Source organism: Aythya ferina (genome assembly GCF_964211825.1).
Source record: "Aythya ferina genome assembly, chromosome: 26".
Taxonomy (NCBI): Eukaryota; Metazoa; Chordata; class Aves; order Anseriformes; family Anatidae; genus Aythya; species Aythya ferina.
The window spans coordinates 3,921,192-3,938,349 of NC_140324.1; the positions used below are offsets into that span (position 1 = coordinate 3,921,192).

The following is a 17,158-nucleotide window of genomic DNA, read 5'->3' on the forward strand; positions in this document are numbered from 1 at the left end:
TCATAACAAAGCCTCTGAAACGCTGGAATTTCCCTTCTCTCTTTAATGAAGATCAAGGGGAAAGTTATGTCCCTGCATGTAGGATAATAAGCAGCACAAGCTTACTCTGTCTGCACAGTGTGGGGAAGTTAGCTGTTATCTCTGTTTTTCTAACGGAAACGTGTGAGCCGACAGTGTCAAGAGAAAAGGATTTATCTGGGTGGAAAATGGGGTGATGCAGTCCGTGAGAGCAGCTAGAGCTGGTTTAGCAGTTTCTGGCGTGGGCTCCAACAGAAAATGCTGGATTAGTTTTAACCGACGCTGTTGAGGAGTCAAAGTCTTCCTATTGTTTTCTGCAGTTTTCCCAGTTTGAAAACCCTTTAATCCAGGAGAAGAAAAAATAGTTATAAATTCCCACACTGACACATTTCACGACCTAAAGTGTCCTTTTAGGTCTGGTGTTGTGTTTTATTTGGCTAATTAAATGGTAAACCCTTTTGTTTTACACATTGCAAAACATTAAGGTCTGTTTCAACACCATTGGTGTTTTTATTAGTCTCTGAAATTCTCGTGGAATGGGAAAAACGGTTCCATCCAGCTCTGCTGTGTCAGTAAATGTGTGAGCGCTCACAGTATGACATAGTCACCAAGAAGCATGTACAAATTGAATCTCTACGTGTGGTTGTCAGGAAACAAAACATGCTCAATATCTGTATCAAACACAATTTTGATTTTTTAGCAAAGCTTTGTGGAAAACTTAGCAACAAAGGAATAAAAATGACTCCTGCAATTTGGCAACAGGTAAACAAAATGTATAAAAATCCATGAAAACAGTGTACAGCCGTCTCTGGGGATGATTTCTCACATGCAGGCTCGTCTTTGAGAAAGGGGAGGAATGGGACCGTATCCCACTCGCTGAGATTTCAAACCCCGCTGAAGTCATTTGTAACTGGATCAGGCTGGGGGATCACCACGGGCTCCGAATTTGATGTAGGCACCAGCCGAAGCTGCGGGGCTCAGCGGCAGTTCAAGCGAGCATCTTTCATCTCCTGGGTGGTCCTCAAGTCAGGGCCCTCAACTCCTTTTTTTTCGCCCCCTCTCTCAAACTGGGCATTTGCTGATGCCATTGTTTAATCCAGCCAGGGATCTGCTCCATTTTCCATGCTCCGAGGTAATTTTTGGCGAGGCTGCTCCGTTCTCGCATGCCAGTTAAAAACACTCTCTCAGGCAGGTCTTCTTCCACGGGGCATTTGTAATCCTGGGAGGTTTGTGGGTAATAAATCTCCCTGCCTGCCTGGCTTTATTCTGGGGGAGGCTAATGGTGTAAAATCTCAGCCCCTTCCTCCGCGTGGAAGCAGCTGACAAACAGCTCTGCTGCTAATTCCTTCCAGATGGGGCCAAGCTGGCATTTTCCCCGTACAGATTTCCCTGCAAAATGCAATGGGCCCTTCCTTGGCTCTCTGGTCCCAGCAGTGTGCTGGAAGAGGCCCTGCCACTGTGGTATTTTTTGGTACAGTGGAGCTCCTTCACACACCGTCACCATGAAGGTATGCCCACACAACCCCTTTTTGCCTTCTCACGCTCTCCATTTCCCTTCCCACTTTGCAGACCCCACAATCGGGGTCTTGCCTCCCCATCCTGTCCTTCGCTGACTCTCCGCGTGCGGCCAGCTTGTGAGAGGTGGTGGCAAATTGTCGTGGGCAGTGCTCATCTCCCCTGGGACGGGACAAGGAGCCCTCTCTGCATGCGGCCGGGCCAGCCCTGCCCTCTCTGCAGCAGCGAAGGCGAGCGCTGCACAACCCCGAGGAGCTGACAGCAGGTTGCTATAATGGGAACGTCACACCAGCTTAAGAGAGAATTAATACCCTGCCCTGTGGCTGTACCAGAGCTGGCGTGTAAGGCAGGACATGGCTGTGCTAATATAGAAAAAAAGAGAATTATTTACTGAGGCTGCGGGACACAAACAGATGCTGCTGTGTGATGATGCAGGACAGAAGGGACTGAGTCATCGAACACAGCCCCTGCGGTCATGAGCTTTCGGCCTTATAATCCTCTTTCAAAAACCACACTCCATCCTACAGTACTTAGGCTTTTGGTCCCGTTTTATTGCCATGGGGGGCCTGGTGCAGAGCCCTAGCACTGTGCTGTGAGGCAGGGATGTGTTCCCAGCCTGCGCTGACTCCCATCCTCTTCACTTCATGCAGGTGACACCTTTTACCCCCCTTGTCTCCCACAGTGTTCACTGGTGAACGTGGACTAGGGTGTCTGCTCTGGTCTCTCCTTCATTTCCCTAGGAAACCACACACTTTTCAGGGTTTCAGAAGTGCTCAGCAAGCCAAGGCAGCAGCCCTCAGCATCCTGCCTGCTCCGTACCACAGGTGCCTGGAGCAACAAGTGCAACCTGGCCCCAGAGCCGCTCAGGGTGTCTCTGAGCATCTGCTCTCCTTGCTCTCCCTTCTATGCCATGGAAAAACCTCTCCTTCAAAGAGGGCCGAAGAAAGATGCAGCCAGCAGCTGGCAACCCCCCAGAACATGCTGGTACATAAAACCTGCCCGGCTCCACACGTTCCCCAGCTGTTTGCCTGAAGACAGCACGCGGCGAGGTCGAGCTGCCTGCCGTGGGTGGGCTGGGAGGAGGATCCAGCAGGCGAGAAAAACAAAATCAGGATCAGAGCCTGAAGATGTCTTTTTTTTTTCTCTTCCCCCACCTCCTTGGCACGGCGGGCTGTTGCCCCTATCATCTCTCTGCAGCTGGCTTGTGCAGAGCAGCTGTCGCTGTGCACCTGGCGTGCTGGGTTTGTGACTGGCCTGGGTCTTTTCGGGCTGGGACAAAAACAGGTCGAGCACACGAGCATGTGGCTGCCTTTCAGGCAAGCTCTTCTGTGCAGTTCTCCAGCAAAGAGATTTCCCTTTATTAAAGGAAGTTACTAGAGTGTCCAGAGCCACGAAGCATGGATTTAAAATCATCTATGAGTTTTGAAATTGAGATTAAGTCGTCCTGCTTCAGGGCACAAGATAAACTCTAAAGGAGGGGACAAGATGGATTTTTTTTTTTTTCCTTTGAGCAGATTAGGCTATAACTTCCAGAAGGGGTTTTGATTTGATAGGTGTGCTTTACCATCTTTGCCTGCAGCAGCAGTTACTGTGGACTAAATGAGATGGGCTGACCAAGGGATGTCCCAAATATCCACTCTCTGCTGCATATGCTAAAAGCAAAGGAAAGAGTGTGCACATGGTTCATTCATTGCAGTGGTGTGTCAGGATCCAGGTACGGATGCAGCACATGATGGGGATGGGATCCTTTTGAGGACTGCTTTTATGAGGTATGGACCCCCTCTCCCTCTTACAGCATCATCTCTCCTGGTCCCAGGCACCCAGCAGAGCTCCGGGGCAGATCCCAGAGCAGCCTCCTGCCTGCTTCTGCTGCAGAGGCTCAGGAGGCTCAGGACAAGAGAGAGAAAGCCTTGTGTTGTGGTGAAACAGCACAGACGTCCAGCCATCGGGGAGGACCAGACTGTAGTGTTGTGATCGGTGTGGGAAACCTGCCCTGCTCCAAGCCCGGCTGTTCCTGCATTCCCGTTTTATAGCAGGGCCAAAGATGGCCCGTTCTCAAGGCACTTTTCAAAGGCGCTTCAGTAATTCTCATTATCCTCAGCGCAAAGACCACGGGCCAGATTTCAGCAGCACTTGGCTCCTTTTCAGGCCAAAAATTCAGTCTTCTGTTGATGCCTTCTTTCAGCTGAAGGAAGAAGGAGGTTGAGTTTTGCTTGGATTGTCCCTGGCAAAAAGAGAAAGCGCCCACGCGCTCCATGTGCTTTGCAGGCTGATCCAAGGCCCGGCGGATACGTTCCCTTTGACTTCAACGCCGTTTGAATTTCGGCCTGCAGTACAACATGATATCACCCGTGCACTGAATGGCTTGTGCCGCTGCCGGCTCAAAATTGCAATGACCTAATGGTACTGAGAGTTTCTGTGATCTATCTCATTTGCTTCCCTCCCCAGAAGATGGTGTGTTTGATGAGCTGTGCCTGCTGCCTGGACCTGGGAGAAGAGGCAAGCGCAGACAGAACCCCACCAGGGTCCTTCTGGGCTGCTGAAACGCATCCTGCTGTAGGATGGAGAGCAACACAGCATCATCCACACAAACCCTTGCCCTTCACAGCATGTGGTTGTCCTCAGGCAAGTTGGAAAGCAAATTTTTTCCACCAGCTCAACAGTTGGAGATGTTTTCTCCCTCCTTCAAACCTGAGCTGCAGCTCAGTTGCTGCAGTGAACGACAAAATGGAGCGGCTGCTTTGTGGCCGGGGTGCCCGTTTCTTGCAGTGTTGCTCCAAACGAGTCGATGACGTTGGATAACACAGGAAAGATTTTGTCAAGGACGACGGTAAGGACAGCAGCTGCCTTGGTGTTCTTGGCTTCGCCAGCTCAGCTCACTCCAGGTTTGTTGTTGCAGTTTGTTCCAGCAGTCCCCAGGCACATTGAATTCCTGCAGGCTGGATCTTTCTGCCTGAAGTGATCTTATTTTGGCAGTGCAGCATCCTCAGGAGCTGGAGTGAGGCTAGCTGGAGCTGGCAGACTGGATCGTGTGTGCCACCCATGCTGCATTTTCAGTGGTGCAGGAGCTGGCTTTAGATGGGCACGGAGCTGGTTTCCCATTCATGGCAAGCAGGCCTGGGCTGCCAGGCTGATTCTTGCCTCGAGCCAGTCTGTCTCTTTGTTAACTTCCAGCAAAGTTATTCTTGGACAGCGCTGCTCTGAGGTGATGAAAAATAGACCCTCCTGGGCATGAAAGTGTTTTCAGTTTAGAGCGTGTGGAAGTCTTGCCAAGGATGACAAAAGCAAAGACCCCAAGCAAAGAAACGCCTCGCTTGTGCATCTTCCAGGAAGAAGATGAGATTTCCACTTGGGACCCAAACTGGAGCTGGGCACTGCGCTGAAAGGTCTGCGCTGGCACAGAGCACGTGAGGATGCAGCCTGTGGGTACCAGGGTCACCAAATGCAGCTACATGGGGCACGGGCATCCCATCTAACACCCTGCTGAGCCCCAGTTTCATTCCTCGGTTGCAGGGATTGCAGCTGTTGGAGCAAGTGCTGTTCCCTGCGAGGTCTGCAAAGAGCAGCCTTTAATGTGGCTTCCCCAGCCTGTTGTGCTGCCCTGTGAATATCCAAGTGTCTGTAATGCCTCAGCAGCCTCCCCCTGCCTCAGTTTACCCTCCCCTTGGTCTAATTAGCTAAAAAGTACTCAAATAAAGCCCTCCTATTGACTTTGCCGGGGTGTTTTGAGATTTAATTAACAGTCGGTAGAAAGTACTGAGATCATCCGATGAAAGCGGCTATAGATATGCAAAGCAGCGTCATTATGCAAAGATAAAATTTAGAACCTTCACACAAAAAAATAAGTGTAAAATTGAATGTATTGTGGTGTGTGACCGGCTCTGCTCAGCTCCCAGGCTCTAGCATTCCATCACCTGATGATCCCTAGGGAACCGGGGGGAAAATGAGATTTATGGGAGAAGAGAGAAAATGCAGAGGCAAGGTCTTAAAATCAGATTAAGAATGAAAATAAAATAGAAGCTCTGAAAGAAAAGAAAGAACTTTTCCCCCTTATCTCTTGGAAGTCTATAAAGGCCTGTGTACACCCTATGAGCTGCAACCCAAGGAAAAGCTAGAATTAGGTTTCAGATTACTCAGTTTATTTATTTGCCTTTTTTTTTTTTCTGCCGGGAAAAAAAAAGTTTGTGGAAAAAAATGAATTCCAGGTACACTTTAAACAAGAAAAATGTCTGAGAAGGGACACACTCCATCAACTAATTAAACATGTAACAGAGGTGCAATATTCCCAATTAACTACAAAAGTGTGCTTCCACTTCTAATTGCTGACAGTTTCTTTTGGTGCCTATGTGCAGATTAATTGTCTTCAATGGGTAGCTGGTTAGCTTGATAATGTAATGTCTGAAGTGGAGGTGGTAATTACTTTGATTATGGTTTGTTTTTTTTGTTTTTTTTTTCTAAATGGCAGCTGGAAGTTGGGCTTGGGGTTTACAGAATCAAGGGCAGATGAAAAAAAAATCTAAGAAAAAAGATGGAGGAAAGAAGTGAAGTTTCTTTTTGGATTTTAAACCTGATTTAGCAAAACCCTCCTGTGAGATACCTCGGGGAGCTTTGCTGGGGATTGCAACAGCCCCGAGAGGAGGGAAGCTGTAATTCAGGCCCTGACTGGGGAAGGTGCTCAGCAGGAGTTTTGAGCTGGGCTCCCCGTGCAGCTCCTGCAGCATTAAATACCACCAGACACGCTGGGGAGCGAGACCCACGTGTTGGCACCGAATTGCAGGGGCTGTCAGGGCCTTCCAGAGCTCCCCGGGTCCAACCCCCCTGCCAAAGCAGTTCCCCAGAGCAGGCTGCCCAGGGAGGCGTCCAGACGGGCCTTGAAGATCTGCAGAGAAGGAGCCCCCCCAGCCTCCCTGGGCAGCCTGTCCCAGCGCTCCGGCACCCTCCCCGGGAAGAAGTTCTTTGGCGTGTTGGTGCGGAACTGCCTGGGCTCCATTTGGTGGCCACTGCCCCTTGTCCTGTCCCCACAGAGCCCTGAGAAGAGGTTGGTCATGTCCCTCTGTCTGCCACCCCTCAGCTCTTTCCAGACACTGCTCAGATCCCCTCTCAGCCTTCTCTTCCCAAGGCTGCCCAGCCCCAGCTCTCTCAGCCTCTCCTCCCAGGGGAGATGCTCCAGGCCCCGGATCATCTTTGTGGCTCTTTTGTGGGCTCTTTCCAGGAACTCCCCGTCCTTTTTGTGCCAGGGAGCCCAGCACTGCACCCAGCCCTCCAGCTGAGGCTCCCACACTGTGCTGTGACCACTTTCCATAGCACCGAGGACCAAGGGGCTACTGGGGTGGCTCTGCAGGCCCAACCCCACAAGCAGCAGGGGATACCCTGGGGATCGAAGCAAGGTCTGTGCCCTGCAGAGGCTGGCTGGGTGTCAGGCGGAGGCAAGGGAGGCTCTCAGAGCCGGGCCCCATCTCCAGCAGCAGCCGTGCATATGATGGATGGAGCAGCTCGGCAGCCGCAGATGTTCCCTTCGTCCTCCTCCCCGGTGCCCCGCAGCCTCCTGGCAGCCGGCAAGGAGAGGGAGGCAGCGGGGTGAGCGGGGCTGCTGGCAGCCGGCTCCCTTCCCAGGCATCGTCCCTGTTGGTTGTGCCGCTCTTTGGTGGTTTGTTGTTTTTTTTTTGGCTGGCGTGGGAAAGACCCAGGGCAGGAGGCTGAGCCTGCAATTCAAGCCCCAGCTTCCCGTCTCCTTCTCCGCTCTTGGCAGCTGAGACCTCTGCTCGCTGGAGCCGAGGGATTCCCAGGCTTTTATCCTCTGCTAGCTGTCAGCTCTTCGGTATGAGATGAAGTCACCTCCTTCCTCCTTCTGCCCAGTCCTGCCACTCATGGCAGCCCATCGCGGCCACCCTCTGCTGGGCTCCATCCTGCCAGAGAGCATCCCCTAACCTTCCCCCCCCCCGGTGCTCTCTGCCCCTTCCTCTTCTCTTTCTCTCCTCCTTTCTCTTGGGGGCTGTTAGGTGAGGAGCTGAGCCGGGTCCAGGAGGAGCATGTGTAGGAATTGGATAAGGAACAGGATCCACTGGCCCGCAAGAAAACTTGGCCGATGCCTGTGCCAAGGCTGGCTTGGTTGGAGCGATGCTCCGGCATGTGCCAGGAGGAGGGGGGCAGCGGGACAGCACCTGGGCTCATCCTCAGGGGCTGGCCACGGAGTTGCCAACCCTCAGCTCTGTCCCCATGTGTTCCCTCGCTCCTCTCCTGCCTCCACTCCCTGCTTGCCCTCGGCTGGACCCACAGACACACTAAGGCATCACCTCCTCCGGTCAGCATATTTTGGGGCCATAAAGGTCTCCCAGCACTGGGATGGATGGAGGCAGGGGTGGGGAGGTTCATTTGCTACAGAAAAACGTGGCTTCATGGCCTCACTGGTGAGGAGGGAGCTTTATCCCAAGGTTTTGAAGCCCGGGAGCAATGGGGAGCTGTGCCAGCAGCCAGCAAGCCCAGATGCTGCCTGTTTTTCTTCCACAGCTGCTGTCAGCCAGCAGCAGCCGAGTCACTCGTCACCTCTACTCTGAGCCCCTCTGGAAGGGGCTTGCAATGCCTTGTACCTCCCAGCAAGAGAGTTGCTCTTGTTGCTTTTTAGCTAACTCAAGTGGGGAAACTGAGACCCAGGCTCTACTCGATTCAGTGCTTGCTCTGGCACATATTTTCCTCCAGATTTTCCTTCTTTCCTTCTTACTCTGTGTCTTGGGCAGGAGGAGACCATGTCAGGGAGCTGTGGGGCCCCCTCTCCACAGCATTTTTGATGCTTCCTCACCTTCCTCCGGGTCAGTTGCACCGTGCCAGACTCAAAACCCTCGCAGGTGGGGGCTGTAACTGGTGCAGCGCTTCGCACCGAGGCCCCAATTTGAGCACACCCTAATACGAGGGAAAGTGCTTTCTGAAGCGAACACTAATGAAATCCTCTATTTCGGCTATGCATCATCACACGGCTCTTTTAATGTCACAGTTAGGGGAGATGATTAGATTCTGTGTTTGTTGGTGGTGCTCCTGTATTTTTCGACTCCCTCTGCCTGTGAAGCTGAGTTACCGTGGTTACCGTGTCCGGGGCTCTGAGCGGCAGAAAAATTAGAATCATTAAAAAAGAAAAAAAAAAAAAAAAAAGAGAAAGCCTATTCAAAATGATCTGAAATAGCTCATTTCACAAATCAGCCGCTCACAACTTTTAAGGTCTAGGTCTTTAGAAAACCTCTTGTCAAGATGTTATCCCAGCTCACCTCGAGGTGACTGGGGATTGCATCCAACGCTGAAGCCACAGTGATGTTGTCAGCGTGGGGTGAGTATTTGCCACGCAGGCTTTCTGATCAAGGATGCTTTTCAATCTCTTTTCATTTTTCTTTTTTCCCTTTTAATCGATCTGCTTCTTAAGGGAAGACGATTTTGTAGTGAGTTTTGCAAAACCGAAACAAAAGGAAGGCAAACGTGTTTGGAGCCTTTCCAGCCTGCCCAGCCGAGCGGTGAGGAGCACAGCTTGCGGCACAGCTCCCAAAACGCTCCCTGCCATCCTGGGCACATCCAGCCCCTTGGTCCCAGCTGCCTCCATCTCTGAGCAGGAGCACTGCTGCCTCTCGCAAGCCGTGGCTTTAACCCTTCAAAACTCAGCTGCCCTTGTGCTGAGCAGTTTTATCCGCTTTGCGAAATCCCCCAGGGTTTCCAGGGGAGGATTTTGGGGTGACACAAGCAGTGTGGGCCAGGTTTTGACCCCGCAGCATTGCTAAAGCCCAGTCACTTGGACGAGAAGCTGGCTGGGTGCAGGGAAAAGCTGCCAGCCCGTTTACTTCCAGATATCAGCCCCTCTCCAGCCAGCCCTTGAAGGAGCTGCTGCTGCCTCTGCCAGGAGCAACCTGAGGGCAGAGAGACCCTCTGGGGCCTGGATATCTCGCTCAGGCTGAGATAAGAGGTGTATAGGAGCAGGCAGGATGCGATTCCAGCCTGGAAGCTCAGGATGGAGCCAGGCCAGCCCACGGGGCTACTGCCTTGTCCCCACCACCACCGTGGTTTCCCGGAGCATCGTCACACCAGTACAAAGCATCACCGCTCCGAGAGCTGGAGGAACGGGAGCTTCTCACTTGAGGAGTCCTGTGGGGATTTTTCTCCTGCTCTCTTAGGTAGCAAGGAAAAAAAAAAAAAAAAAAAAAGGCTTTTTTTTTATTATTTTCTGCGACATCTGCAGTCATGAATTGGGCCTATAAAACACTGTGTAGGAGACTGTTCCTCCTTCACTTGATCTCCTTTCATTCCCAAGAACATTTTTCTCATCAAAGCTTGCAGATTTCAGACACGCCATAAGATATTTTTAATCATCTTCTGTCACGAAGTTTCCAAGTTAAAGGAGCCTGTGCCATGCGGAGAAAAGTCTATTTATTCTCCCTTGTTTAAAATACCCTGGCAGTCATTTTAATTACAATACCTTTTCCCTACCCCTCTTGGGATGTGCAAATGTATTTACACAATTTACAGTAGAAGTGGTTTCCTTCCCCCGTCCCCTCACGCCTTTCCCGTCACTTCCCTCTCTCCCCAATATGTGTAGCGTGCACAATTTCAAATATCACAACTTGGCAAATAAATATTACAAGATTCAATAAGGCAGAGCTGCATTTGCAAGTCTGAGGCTAATTTAATAAATGATGGCAGGAGCTTTAAAACATGTCTCCTATTTAAAGAGCACAACACCGATCTCTGGAAGGAACTGCGAAGTGGGCTAAATCTTTTAAAGGCTTTAAATGAATCCTTTTCGTCTAAAGCTTTGAAAATTAAAATCCTCCAGAGCTCGTTTTTGTTCAGCTTCGTCAGAGCAGACGTAAGCCAAGCCTGTGAATTACCCTGGGTGCACCGCCAGCTCTGGGCTCGGCGTGGGCCCAGAGGTGATGTTTCCAGGTCTGTCCTTTGGAGGAGACAAGAAGGAGGAAAAGGAAGGAAAATGGGGGTCAAAGAAAATGTAAAGCACGTTTCTATTCAGTGCAGGATGTGCGTTGGCACGGGGGGCCAGTTTGGAGAAGCTGCTGTACGGCTGCGCTCCAGCCACCACGGCCTTCAGTCCCAGTTTATGCTGCGAACTGGGACCAGTTGTTGGGACAAGTGCATCGATGTGCGGTGGGACCCTATGCACAAGTCAGGGCTTCACAACACCTCCCCAACAAGACTTCCAAATCCCACAGACCTCCGTCCGCACTGCTTTTATCTTTCAACTCCGGGAACTCTCACGCAGCTCTCGCAGCCCTGAGGATCTCAGTCCCCTGCCCTCCCTCCCTCCACCCCGCCGTGCAGAAACGCGGCTTGAGAAGATTACGCCGGGCCTTTCTGCCTTTAAACTCCATTAAATCTACGCGTCTGGGAGATGGCTTTGGCAGATTGGATTGGATTGGATTACGTCTCTTTGGATCCTTTGCTGGCGGGGTATTTCAAAGATCACCTTTAACCACAGCTTGCTTCTCTGCAAGTCTGAATTGCTCCGGTTAAAGTCGCTGCGTGGCTGAAGCAGAAGCAACTGGATGTCAGCAGCAGCGAAAGAAATACAAATATTTAACAGACGCTGTATTTTTCCATCTCTATTTGCTTTACAGTGATGAGTTGTATTGCAAATAGGGAAACGGAGGCACAGAGTGGTGTGATGCCTTTCGAGGAGACCCCTGGGGTTAACAGGGGAGCAAAGGAGGTCCCTGCTGCCTGCTCACAGCCTGGCCAGGGCTTGGTTTGGGTGCTCATGCTTGGGATGCAGCCCGTGAAGATCGGTGTCTCCAGATCACGCAGCGCTGGGCCCAGAAGGATTAACCTCTCCCTGTTGACATCCCTGCTGGGGAGCCTCCTGCTCTGGTCTGGAGATAATTTGTCAGATTATTGCCCACTGCTGTGCAGGCAGGATCTTCCCAGGCAGCCTTACACCAAACACGGTCACCTCGTTGAGTAAATTCACACGGAGAAGGGGCAGCACCACCATGTGTGCACAGGAAGCCACCTGCATTTTGAGGCTGGAAGCTCAGCTTTGCCAAACACCCATTATTAGGGTGATTCTCCTAAAAACCTCGTGGGCCTCGATGGCTCTCCACCACCACAAGCCTGACGGAGCACCAACAGCCACAGCTTCACCCTCTCTTCCCTCGGTGAAGTCGGGTTATCCCCCCTTCCTCCCTCGCTGCTGGCAGAGACCCAAAACACATCCCTCCGTGCCTGATTCCTAAACCAGACCCTTAGCCCGGCGGTGTGTAATTAAGTTGAAGCTCTGGCTTGAACAGTTGGAGCTTGGAGGAGGTAGCGGGGTGAAGGAGGACAGAAAATACACATAAATCCTTCCTCTGTGTGCTTTTATCCACAGTGACAGCTACAAAAAAGCCCTTTATGGCTTCAGTCACATCACATCTCAGCACGAAGCGTGCCACCACGGGGAGACCCACCAGGCGATCATCTGGAAATGGCAGCTTCTGTGAAATTTTCAGGGTGATGAGCAAAAAGGAAGGGTGGAAAAGACCCAAAAGGCTGCGTGTGTGGCTGGCTTTATTTCTCTTGAAATGAGAGGGGATCAGAGAGACTGTCCTGGATGGTGGTGGGGACACTGCAGAGCTCGGGAACAGGCACACAGCCCCATGCCGTCACCACAACCCAAACTACAGATCCAGAGGGAAACCCCCACCAAACATCCCCCAATTTCCTATACACCAGGTGATGGGGAGGGAGGCCTCCAATGGAGCAGAGCCGCTTTGTTTTGGTGCACCTGAGCCATTAATGCTGACGAACATCTGTTCCACAGGCCATGGGGCTGGGGTGAAGTCTACAGGCACAAACTGAGGGCATGTTTGCTGAGAAGCTGAAGGAACCCTCCCAGGACAGCTCCTGACCAGAGGTGAGGAATGAGCCGTTTGTTTGCTTGAGTTTGGAAGTTAGAGTGACGCTGCTGGGGAGAAATAATAGTTGAGAGGGCTCCCAAGGAAAAGCAAATCAAAGCACGCTAAGTATCTGTCAGTAAAGAAGCCTTTGCATATCATTTTTTGAAATACAGCTCTTATTTTGAATTCCATGTAGTATTTTAAGCATATAAAATAAGAAATAGGAGCCCAGCAATGTGTGGTCTGGCTGGATGTCCAAGATGTTAACTGAATATTTTCCTGCCTTAAGGGTCAGGCAGGAACCAAAGCTTCAGCAGTTCTATCTGCATTTCTTAGGTATTTGAATAAAACTAATGTTACTCAGAAGGATTTTAACAGCTTGTACAAAACCCAGGTTCCCTCGCAGGTCTGTACTGATTTTGGTGGCGTTATCAGTGTGGGTGACCTGTAGTGCTGGTGAGGAGGGTGCAATCTGCTCGTTAATCAGGGGGGTTGCAGCCTGCTTTGGTTAAGGGCTGCTCCTCCAGGGAATTTATGGAGGCAAATTGAGATCTTTGTGGTGAGAGAAAGTGGTGTTCACCTGATCACTAATGTGATCCCGTCCAGGGCAAGGCCTGTGTCATTAACCCCCATCTCCAGGAAACCTGCTGCCTAAGAAGTAAGTTATTTCCCCTCCAAGTCAAAGAGATGAGGCTGGAAGGACTTCCAGTTGCTCACAGCTTGTGCCCCATCAGTCCTGGGGCATGGGTGGGAGCCAGCACCAGAGCAGGGAAGGCTGCTGGATGACTGAGCCCCCACCTTGGTGGATCCCAAGGGAAGGGATTCGCCCACAGCACTGGGGATCTGCTCCCCAGCCATGGCCCTGCTCTGCAGGATGTGGCAGGAAGGAATCCCTTTGGTAAGCACCCATCCGTGGCTGGGGGAGGATGCTTTACAAAGCAATTTGGAGAAAAGCTCCTCAAAATGTCCGAGCCCCCGCTGTTATCGCCTTCTTGCTCCAGTCTGGTGGCCTCCTCCGCTCGCTGTACCTGCCGCTGCGGCTTTCTTGCCTCTCTAATCTGATTTAGATAACAACCCCACTCGGGGAAATCGGCGCAGGCAAGCGGCTGTGCCGCGTGCGTTGACTCGCCTCCTCCTGATCCGCTCGCCGATAACAGGCGGGATGCGGAGCTCGGCTGCTGGTGGAGAGGGCCGGATCCTCCTCTCCCACGTGTAACGAGGCAGCTCCGAGCTCTTCAAGGTGTCTTTATAACACCCTGCACAGCGAAAGGCTGATCAGAGGCACCCCCTGCTCGCTGCGGCCCTGAGGGGTGGTGGCACCAGCTTGGTCCCTGAACAGGTTGCCACGTCCCCACCCCATCTGGAAGCTTTGTCAGGGCAGATTTGGGGACCTTGCCTGGCTGTGGAGTCTGTCCTCGGGTGTAAGACTCATTGTGCAACCACAGAAGGACTGTGGACTGTCTGCCTCCCCGGCTGCACATGTTGCATTCGGCACTGCGTGCTTTCCTGTCAGGAAAGTCCTGGCCAGAAATAGCACAGCCTTTCCCCGAGCTTCCCTGCTTATGGGGCTGCCTCATCAACACAGCATCAATCCCTGCGCATCCAGAAGATCCCTGCAGAAATTCAGGCTTTTTTTTTTTTTTTTTGTCTTTTCTCCGCTCTGTCCTTTCACTCCTTTTCATAAAACCTGTCAGCATCGGCTTTGTGGGATGCCTGCATGCGACGGGAGCAAAGCCAAGACCACCGAACTCCCTGCGTGTGGGCAGATCAGCCTGGCTCTGCAGCGGGGATGCAGCCGTGGTTCTCCTGCTGCGAGGGGCAGCGCTCGGCCCCCAGCCCAGCCCTGGGGAAGGGGCAGCCCCTGGAGCACACGGCCCCTGCCAGCACTAAAGCAAAGAGCCTGTTCGGCCCTGGGGACCTCGAGCGGAGAGATTAAAAGCCCGATCAGCCTCTTTTCATCTACTCCTCAATGAGTGCCGCGATGCTGTGCCCCATCTGGTCAGCGCTGCGTCTCCTCCCAGCCCTCTCCCCTCCACCTCTTCCCCGTGCCCTGCGTGGGCTGTTGATATATTTTTATTGATCTCGCTTATGTAAAGCTCATCCCTGCCATTCACTCCTGAGTAATAACCAGGGCTCTTTGTTCCCCTGCACAATAGACCGTGCCTCAACCGCCCCAGGGAGCTCGGGAGGTGCTTTAAAAGGTTAATGTCTCTGTTAGATTACAAATCGCTCCAAAGCAGGCTGCTGTCACTCGCAGGAGGTCTGAAATAATCACCTGGATCCTTTAACTATTCACTGATCCTGAACCAGACGCGCTCGCAGCCATGGGAGATGCTGTGACTGTGCTGCTACCTCTGGCCATGCAGGGAACCAGCGTCCTAATCGCCTGAGCATCTCGGGGACAGAGGCCAGGCTGTGCTGGTTTCCCAGTGCTGGTGTCCTGGTGCTCTTCCCTTTGTCCCCAGATGCCTTGAGGCCAAGGGGACTCGAGGGCTTTGGGTGCTGGGTGATCCCGAGGGCTCTGCCCATGTGCTGGAGCACCCTGCTGTCACACAGGGATGAGGAGATGTGCACTGCACTGTGGATGCAGCACAGCTGATGTGTTGTGTGTCCATCTCTGTGCTTTGTGTCTGCTGTCCCCATATGTGACATTGCCACCCATGGTGGCCGTGCCTGGGTGCCTTGGATCTGGCTGTGACCTTTCGTGCAGTAAAGGAGCTTCCTTCTCCCACTGGCCAGGTCAGAAAGGGAGATGTGGGTCAGGGAATCAACACCAAGGGTTGAGGAGGTGATGGAGATCCTAGCCGTGAACCCAAAAAATTATTACTGGAATAATTAAAAAGAAAGAGAAATCCAACCCATGACACAGCTCAGCATTTTTGCTTGTTTGGGGGAAGAGTGGACCCGAGCTCTAACTACACGCAGAGGCAGACTCGCTCGCTGCTTTGCCTCCCTCCACTTTTCTCCCCGAGCTCCCTGCTCCGCCAGCCCATCTTGGTGGGAGCGGGCTCGTTGGCGTTTCGTGCGGCCACGTTTTGTGCGTTGTGCTCTTGGTTGAGTCGAATCCTAATTCGGCTGTCTTCGGGGGACGGCAGACAGCTGCTTTAATGAGTTAACGGTAGGGTTTAAAATAACCAGCATCTGTTCTTTGTGCGAGCAGGGGCTCTCCCACCACAGCTCTGCCTTCCAAAAACAACCCTGCAGGGGAGGCGTGAGCTTGGGGCCGCTCCGGCGCTGCCTCCGCACCGAGCGATGCCTCAGCCCTCGTGGGTTTGCTGCCTGGACGGGATGAGTTTCTCTTGGCAGCTCCTTCTGCCAGCATTGCCTGGAGAAATCCTTAGCTGGAGTGAAGGTATTGCTGCAGCGAGGCCTTTCACAGCGGGTAGGGATCATCCTAGACCTCAGTGGTGCAGCTGCGATCTCCTTGTGGGCACCTTTCTGCCAATGCGTACCCGTGGCTTGCTTTCCACCAGCATTGTTGACTCCTTGGTCCGTAAGAGGCTTCCTGTGGATCTCTGGGGACTTTTTACCTCCCCAGCTCTGATCTGCAGGTTGTTTTATTTTGGGGGCGTAAGACGGAGTTGCAGCAATGCCCACCTGCCCACCCAGCAATTGCACAATCGTTAAAGAAGATTTCCTGCTGCAGCACAAACGTCTCTGGTGTTCCTGGATCCCAAAGCACTCCCAGGTCCTTACAAGTCTTGCAGCCACACCAGATCCCATGGACCTTTTTGTGAGCCCAGTCTGGCTCTGCCTGGAGGCTGGTTGTACCCAGCTCTTGCTGTCCATCTGTTGGTCCTTGAAGCGCTTTTCCCTGACAAGACCGGCATCCTCCGCCCTGGGATCCCAGATCCGCAGATCCCAGAATCGCAAAATATCCCAAGTTGGAAGGGAGCTGCAAGGATCATTGAGTCCAAATCCTGGCTCCACACAGGACCACCTGAAAATCAGACCATGTCTGAGAGTGTTGTCCAAATGTTTCTTGAACTCCAGCAGGCTCCGTGCTGTGACACCGCCCTGGGGAGCCCATCCCAGTGCCCGACCACCTCTCGGTGAGGAACCTTTCCCTAAAATCCAAGCAGAAGGCACATGCAAGGAGCAACTTGGAGGTGACCTCCATGCGTGCCTGGGATCCATTTGCTTGGAGGTGAAAACAAATGAGCAGCAGAGCTAATGGAGGGCCGAGTGCTGACAAGATGCTCTTCATCCTGGGATGGAGGCGGCTGCCCAGCCGGCAGCAACACCCCAGCATCCGGGTGCGCTTGGAGCCTGCCGCCTCCCTCCCCCTCTCTTATTTATTGGGTGTGGGAGGCAGTGGATTTTTTTTTTCCCAGATGCACCCAGCACAGCGGGCTCTGCATGACACCAAATTAATTAACGTTGGGCAGGCAGAATGCAATTAACTACCCTGGAGCCTGGCCAAGGCGGGGGGAGCATTCCTTGCTCCTGCGAGAAACGACCTGGGAGCTTTCCAGGGCAGGACCCTTGCGTTCACTGTGCAACTCAAGGGCAGGAGGCTTTGGCTTGGGCACATGCTTCTCAAAAAACCTCCTCCAGCTTCCTTTGCTGCTCTGCACCCGCTCGCATCCCACTCCGTGTGTGATCCCACCCAGCTGCTTCCTCCATCCATCCATCTATCCATCCATCCTGGGGAGGTGGCAGGCGGAGGGAGGCGGCGTTTGCAGGAGATTGCACCGCGGTTGGCAAAATCCTGGGTAGAAGTAATCAAGCGAGAGGCCGTGGTTGCATTTCAAGGACCAACTGGC

The 17,158-nt window shown here is 52.6% G+C and overlaps 1 long non-coding RNA gene across 1 annotated transcript; it reads left to right on the forward strand.

The window, feature by feature from the left end:
* Nucleotides 1–12,721: 12,721 nt before the first annotated feature.
* Nucleotides 12,722–15,076, forward strand: LOC311424193. The gene is made up of 2 exons (XR_014686011.1): nt 12,722–13,050; nt 14,087–15,076. It is a non-coding gene; the product is annotated as an uncharacterized lncRNA (long non-coding RNA).
* Nucleotides 15,077–17,158: the final 2,082 nt, after the last annotated feature.